The sequence below is a fragment of the Phyllobates terribilis genome, unplaced genomic scaffold (genome assembly GCF_046119375.1).
Source record: "Phyllobates terribilis strain yellow unplaced genomic scaffold, ASM4611937v1 Scaffold_759__1_contigs__length_708465, whole genome shotgun sequence".
In the NCBI taxonomy this organism is placed as follows: domain Eukaryota; kingdom Metazoa; phylum Chordata; class Amphibia; order Anura; family Dendrobatidae; genus Phyllobates; species Phyllobates terribilis.
Window position 1 is genome coordinate 69353 of NW_027363519.1, and position 7404 is coordinate 76756.

Below are 7404 nucleotides of genomic sequence, written 5' to 3' on the forward strand. Positions count from 1 at the left end.
GTCAGCTGCGAGAAGTCAGGCTGTGTAATCGTGACGATCTTCGTGGCGACACACCCGTGACAAGCACATGGTTGATTTCATGCTGCAGTGCCTGAGAAACGACCGCCGCATCGCCCACATTCTCAACACGGCTGATTATTGGGTGTCCACCCTCCTAGATCCTCGCTACCGGGACAACTTACAAAGCCTCATAACACCGTTGAACCAGGAGCGTAAAATGCGGGAGTACCAAGTCGCACTGGTGCATTCCATCATGTTCTCCATTCCAACCGAGAGCAGTGCTGCTAGTGCTTTACAAAGCAGCTCAGTGCGTCGAGGCAGTGGAGGAAGCTCTGCACAAAGAGGGAGCAGAAGCAGCGCCTCAGCACAAGGCAAGACCAGTAAGGCCGAAATGTGGCAAAGTTTTGTGTCCCCGCCGCCACAAATGTCTACACCATCACAGACGGCTCCAGTCAGCAGGAGGCAACGTTTCCGTCAGATGGTGACAGACTACATGTCTTGCCCTCTTTGTGTACTCCCAGACGGCTCTTCTCCCTTCAAGTTTTGGGTCTGTAAGCTGGATACATGGCCAGAGCTTAGTCAGTATGCATTGGAGGTACTAGCTTGCCCTGCTGCTAGTGTATTATCGGAACGCGTCTTTAGTGCCGCAGGTGGTGTACTAACAGACCGTCGCATGCGACTATCCTCCGATAACGTTGACCGGCTTACTTTTCTCAAAATGAACAAGGCCTGGATCTCTCATGAATTTGCCAGTCCTCTTCCAGAATAAATAATTAGTTGGCAACAGTATCCAGGTCTCCTGTTCTGTTCATGTTTCTACCACCTGAACTGTAATCCCTGAGCTCCAACACCGCCAGTTGGCGCTTGGAAGTGCCGTCTGCACAGTCAACACTTGCTGCCGTGTTATTGGGGTTCAGTAACGTCAGCTGTTCCCCTGCTGTGCGGACGGCAATTTCTCCTGCTCTGTCCACATCCACTGTACTACTGATTTAAAACCTCCTCCAAATACACCTCTGGCTCCTCTGTTTTCAGTATTATCCCTGAGCTCCAACACCGCCAGTTGGCGCTCGGAAGTGCCGTCTGAACAGTCAACACTTGCTGCCATGTTATAGGGGTTCAGTAACGTCAGCTGTTCCCCTGCTGTGCGGACGGCAATTTCTCCTGCTCTGTCCACATTCTCACTACTACAAATTTTAAAGTTGCTCCAATTACACCTCTGGCTCCTCTGTTTTCAGTATTATCCCTGAGCTCCAACACCGCCAGTTGGCGCTTGGAAGTGCCGTCTGCACAGTCAACACTTGCTGCCATGTTATAGGGGTTCAGTAACGTCAGCTGTTCCCCTGCTGTGCGGACGGCAATTTCTCCTGCTCTGTCCACATTCTCACTACTACAGATTTTAAAGTTGCTCCAATTACACCTCTGGCTCCTCTGTTTTCAGTATTATCCCTGAGCTCCAACACCGCCAGTTGGCGCTCGGAAGTGCCGTCTGCACAGTCAACACTTGCTGCCGTGTTATTGGGGTTCAGTAACGTCAGCTGTTCCCCTGCTGTGCGGACGGCAATTTCTCCTGCTCTGTCCACATTCTCACTACTACAGATTTTAAAGTTGCTCCAATTACACCTCTGGCTCCTCTGTTTTCAGTATTATCCCTGAGCTCCAACACCGCCAGTTGGCGCTCGGAAGTGCCGTCTGCACAGTCAACACTTGCTGCCGTGTCATTGGGGTTCAGTAACGTCAGCTGTTCCCCTGCTGTGCGGACGGCAATTTCTCCTGCTCTGTCCACATTCTCACTACTACAGATTTTAAAGTTGCTCCAATTACACCTCTGGCTCCTCTGTTTTCAGTATTATCCCTGAGCTCCAACACCGCCAGTTGGCGCTCGGAAGTGCCGTCTGCACAGTCAACACTTGCTGCCGTGTTATTGAGGTTCAGTAACGTCAGCTGTTCCCCTGCTGTGCGGACGGCAATTTCTCCTGCTCTGTCCACATTCTCACTACTACAGATTTTAAAGTTGCTCCAATTACACCTCTGGCTCCTCTGTTTTTAGTATTTACCCTGGGCTCCAATACCGCTAGTTGCTGCTCAGAAGTGCCGTCTGCACAGTCAACGCTTGCTCCAGTGTTATTGGGGTTCAGTAACGTCAGCTGTTCCCCTGCTGTGTGTCCGGCAAATTCTCCTGCTTTGTCCACATCCACTTTACTACTGATTTAAAACTTGCTCCAATTACACCTCTGGCTCCACTCTGTTTTTAGTATTTACCCTGGGTTCCAGCACCGCCAGCTGGTTCTCGGCAGTGCCTTTGGATTAGGTGCCTCCTTCTCGGTATCCAAGTTCCACCAACGTCTGCTGGTCCTTGGTAGTGCTTTCTGGCACAGGTACCTCCTGCTTAGTAACCGAGTTCCAGTACCGTCAGCTGGTCTTCGGCAGTTCCATTGGCTCTTGTACCTTCTGCTACCCATCCGGGTTCCAGTACCGTCAGCTGGTCCTCGGTAGTTCCATTTGCTCTTGTACCTTCTACTACCCATCCGGGTTCCAGTACCGTCAGCTGGTTCTCGGCAGTGCCTTTGGATTAGGTGCCTCCTTCTCGGTATCCAAGTTCCACCAACGTCTGCTGGTCCTTGGTAGTGCTTTCTGGCACAGGTACCTCCTGCTTAGTAACCGAGTTCCAGTACCGTCAGCTGGTCTTCGGCAGTTCCATTGGCTCTTGTACCTTCTGCTACCCATCCGGGTTCCAGTACCGTCAGCTGGTCCTCGGTAGTTCCATTTGCTCTTGTACCTTCTACTACCCATCCGGGTTCCAGTACCGTCAGCTGGTTCTCGGCAGTGCCTTTGGATTAGGTGCCTCCTTCTCGGTATCCAAGTTCCACCAACGTCTGCTGGTCCTTGGTAGTGCTTTCTGGCACAGGTACCTCCTGCTTAGTAACCGAGTTCCAGTACCGTCAGCTGGTCTTCGGCAGTTCCATTGGCTCTTGTACCTTCTGCTACCCATCCGGGTTCCAGTACCGTCAGCTGGTCCTCGGTAGTTCCATTTGCTCTTGTACCTTCTACTACCCATCCGGGTTCCAGTACCGTCAGCTGGTTCTCGGCAGTGCCTTTGGATTAGGTGCCTCCTTCTCGGTATCCAAGTTCCACCAACGTCTGCTGGTCCTTGGTAGTGCTTTCTGGCACAGGTACCTCCTGCTTAGTAACCGAGTTCCAGTACCGTCAGCTGGTCTTCGGCAGTTCCATTGGCTCTTGTACCTTCTGCTACCCATCCGGGTTCCAGTACCGTCAGCTGGTCCTCGGTAGTTCCATTTGCTCTTGTACCTTCTACTACCCATCCGGGTTCCAGTACCGTCAGCTGGTTCTCGGCAGTGACTTTGGCATGGGTACTCCCTCCTGCCCAGCCTGGTTCCAGCACGCCAGCTGTTTCCGGGTAGTGTCAACGTCACTTTGCCTCCAATGCGTTGTCCTGTCGTACTGCGGTCGGGTTAGCCGACTCTATGGTGCCTGCAGTTTAGGTGACTCCTATGTGGGCTGCGGGATCTGGCAATGAAGGCTGGTTCCATAGTGCCAATAGGACAAGCACCCCCTGTAGGACTGTGGGTTTTGGTAACTGCGGCCGGCTCGCGGCCTTGAACTTTTTTTTACATGGGTACCTTCTGCTACCCATCCGGGTTCCAGTACCGTCAGCTGGTTCTCGGCAGTGCCTTTGGATTAGGTGCCTCCTTCTCGGTATCCAAGTTCCATCAACGTCTGCTGGTCCTTGGTAGTGCTTTCTGGCACAGGTACCTCCTGCTTAGTAACCGAGTTCCAGTACCGTCAGCTGGTCTTCGGCAGTTCCATTGGCTCTTGTACCTTCTGCTACCCATCCGGGTTCCAGTACCGTCAGCTGGTTATCGGCAGTGACTTTGGCATGGGTACTCCCTCCTGCCCAGCCTGGTTCCAGCACGCCAGCTGTTTCCGGGTAGTGTCAACGTCACTTTGCCTCCAATGCGTTGTCCTGTCGTGTTGCGGTCGGGTTAGCCGACTCTATGGTGCCTGCAGTTTAGGTGACTCCTATGTGGGCTGCGGGATCTGGCAATGAAGGCTGGTTCCATAGTGCCAATAGGACAAGCACCCCCTGTAGGACTGTGGGTTGTGGTAACTGCGGCCGGTTCGCGGCTTTGAATTTTTTTTTACATGGGTACCTTCTGCTACCCATCAGGGTTCCAGTACCGTCAGCTGGTTCTCGGCAGTGCCTTTGGATTAGGTGCCTCCTTCTCGGTATCCAAGTTCCACCAATGTCTGCTGGTCCTTGGTAGTGCTTTCTGGCACAGGTACCTCCTGCTTAGTAACCGAGTTCCAGTACCGTCAGCTGGTCTTCGGCAGTTCCATTGGCTCTTGTACCTTCTGCTACCCATCCGGGTTCCAGTACCGTCAGCTGGTCCTCGGTAGTTCCATTTGCTCTTGTACCTTCTACTACCCATCCGGGTTCCAGTACCGTCAACTGGTTCTCGACAGTGCCTTTGGATTAGGTGCCTCCTTCTCTGTATCCAAGTTCCACCAACGTCTGCTGGTCCTTGGTAGTGCTTTCTGGCACAGGTACCTCCTGCTTAGTAACCGAGTTCCAGTACCGTCAGCTGGTCTTCGGCAGTTCCATTGGCTCTTGTACCTTCTGCTACCCATCCGGGTTCCAGTACCGTCAGCTGGTCCTCGGTAGTTCCATTTGCTCTTGTACCTTCTACTACCCATCCGGGTTCCAGTACCGTCAGCTGGTTCTCGGCAGTGACTTTGGCATGGGTACTCCCTCCTGCCCAGCCTGGTTCCAGCACGCCAGCTGTTTCCGGGTAGTGTCAACGTCACTTTGCCTCCAATGCGTTGTCCTGTCGTATTGCGGTCGGGTTAGCCGACTCTATGGTGCCTGCAGTTTAGGTGACTCCTATGTGGGCTGCGGGATCTGGCAATGAAGGCTGGTTCCATAGTGCCAATAGGACAAGCACCCCCTGTAGGACTGTGGGTTTTGGTAACTGCGGCCGGCTCGCGGCCTTGAACTTTTTTTTACATGGGTACCTTCTGCTACCCATCCGGGTTCCAGTACCGTCAGCTGGTTCTCGGCAGTGCCTTTGGATTAGGTGCCTCCTTCTCGGTATCCAAGTTCCATCAACGTCTGCTGGTCCTTGGTAGTGCTTTCTGGCACAGGTACCTCCTGCTTAGTAACCGAGTTCCAGTACCGTCAGCTGGTCTTCGGCAGTTCCATTGGCTCTTGTACCTTCTGCTACCCATCCGGGTTCCAGTACCGTCAGCTGGTTATCGGCAGTGACTTTGGCATGGGTACTCCCTCCTGCCCAGCCTGGTTCCAGCACGCCAGCTGTTTCCGGGTAGTGTCAACGTCACTTTGCCTCCAATGCGTTGTCCTGTCGTGTTGCGGTCGGGTTAGCCGACTCTATGGTGCCTGCAGTTTAGGTGACTCCTATGTGGGCTGCGGGATCTGGCAATGAAGGCTGGTTCCATAGTGCCAATAGGACAAGCACCCCCTGTAGGACTGTGGGTTGTGGTAACTGCGGCCGGTTCGCGGCCTTGAATTTTTTTTTACATGGGTACCTTCTGCTACCCATCCGGGTTCCAGTACCGTCAGCTGGTTCTCGGCAGTGCCTTTGGATTAGGTGCCTCCTTCTCGGTATCCAAGTTCCACCAATGTCTGCTGGTCCTTGGTAGTGCTTTCTGGCACAGGTACCTCCTGCTTAGTAACCGAGTTCCAGTACCGTCAGCTGGTCTTCGGCAGTTCCATTGGCTCTTGTACCTTCTGCTACCCATCCGGGTTCCAGTACCGTCAGCTGGTCCTCGGTAGTTCCATTTGCTCTTGTACCTTCTACTACCCATCCGGGTTCCAGTACCGTCAACTGGTTCTCGACAGTGCCTTTGGATTAGGTGCCTCCTTCTCGGTATCCAAGTTCCACCAACGTCTGCTGGTCCTTGGTAGTGCTTTCTGGCACAGGTACCTCCTGCTTAGTAACCGAGTTCCAGTACCGTCAGCTGGTCTTCGGCAGTTCCATTGGCTCTTGTACCTTCTGCTACCCATCCGGGTTCCAGTACCGTCAGCTGGTCCTCGGTAGTTCCTCAGCTTTCTTGTACCTTCTGCTACATTTCCAAGTTCAAGCTTTTTGAAATGGTTCTTGGTAATCACTCTAGATCTCCCTGACGAGGACCCTGAAGACGAGGACCCTGAAGACCAACCCTAAGAAGACGAGGACCCCGAAGACGACGACCCTGAAGACGAGGACCCTGAAGACCACCCCGAAGAAGACGAGGGCCCTGAAGACCACCCCGAAGAAGACGAGGTCCCTGAAGACCACCCCGAAGAAGACGAGGACCCCGAAGATGAGGACCCAGAAGACCAACCCGAAGAAGACGAGGACCCCGAAGACGAGGACCCCCGAAGACGACGACCCTGAAGACCACCCCGAAGAAGACCAAGAAGATGACCCTGAAGAAGTTGACCAAGAGGACAAAGAAGAGAAGACAAGCACCAAGATACAGAAGAACAAGAGACAGAAAACCAAGAAGCAGAAATACAAGAAGCTGCAGAACAAAAAGCGGAAGAACATTAAGCATAAGACTAAAAATCAGAGCAAAAGATAATATCTAAATTATAAGCAGAAGATGACTAAGCAGTGTATGGGGGTGAGTCCGTTCCTCCTCGTGATGCCCCTGGAAAAGACCTGCTGCTGCAGGCCAAACTGAACGCGGACAAATCCTGTTGTAAATCTTTTGTGACGGGCAGAACGAAAGGTGTAATGTCCAACCTTTTATAGATAACAACTAGAGGAATGCCTGCCACAAATAAGAATATGATGAAGAAGAAGAAGATGAAGAAGATGAAAAAGTAGAATATGATGAATGTAAAAAAAAAGAATAATACGAAGAAGGTGAAGAAGAAGAAGATGAAGAAGGTGAAGAAGAAGTGGATGAAAAAGATGCTGAGGATGATGAAGGAGAAAGTGTGGGAGAAGTAAAAAAGAAGGTGAAGAGCATGGAAGTAGTGAAACATAAATATCTGACAAAATATAAAAATACTTAACATAGTCAATATTTCCGTAACTCAGAACGTCTTAAAAAAAAAAATTAATTCCTGCTATTCCATTTGATAGGGCTAAACCTCTATGCCTTTATTGTCTCCCCCACCTCCCCCAATACATTCTACATTATTCTTAGTTGTTTTCCTTCATGTAGAATTAACCTACAAGGAAAGAAAGGGTTTATTTTCATTCCGATATTTCTGTCCCATTGACTTGCATTGGTTTCCGGTATCGGAATCGGCGATATCCGATACTTTTTCGGTATCGGTCCGATCCAATCCGATCCGATATTTCCCGATATCGGAAGGTATCGCTCAACACTAGCCAAGAATAAAGCTGCTCAAAGAAAAAGGAAGGATATAAATAA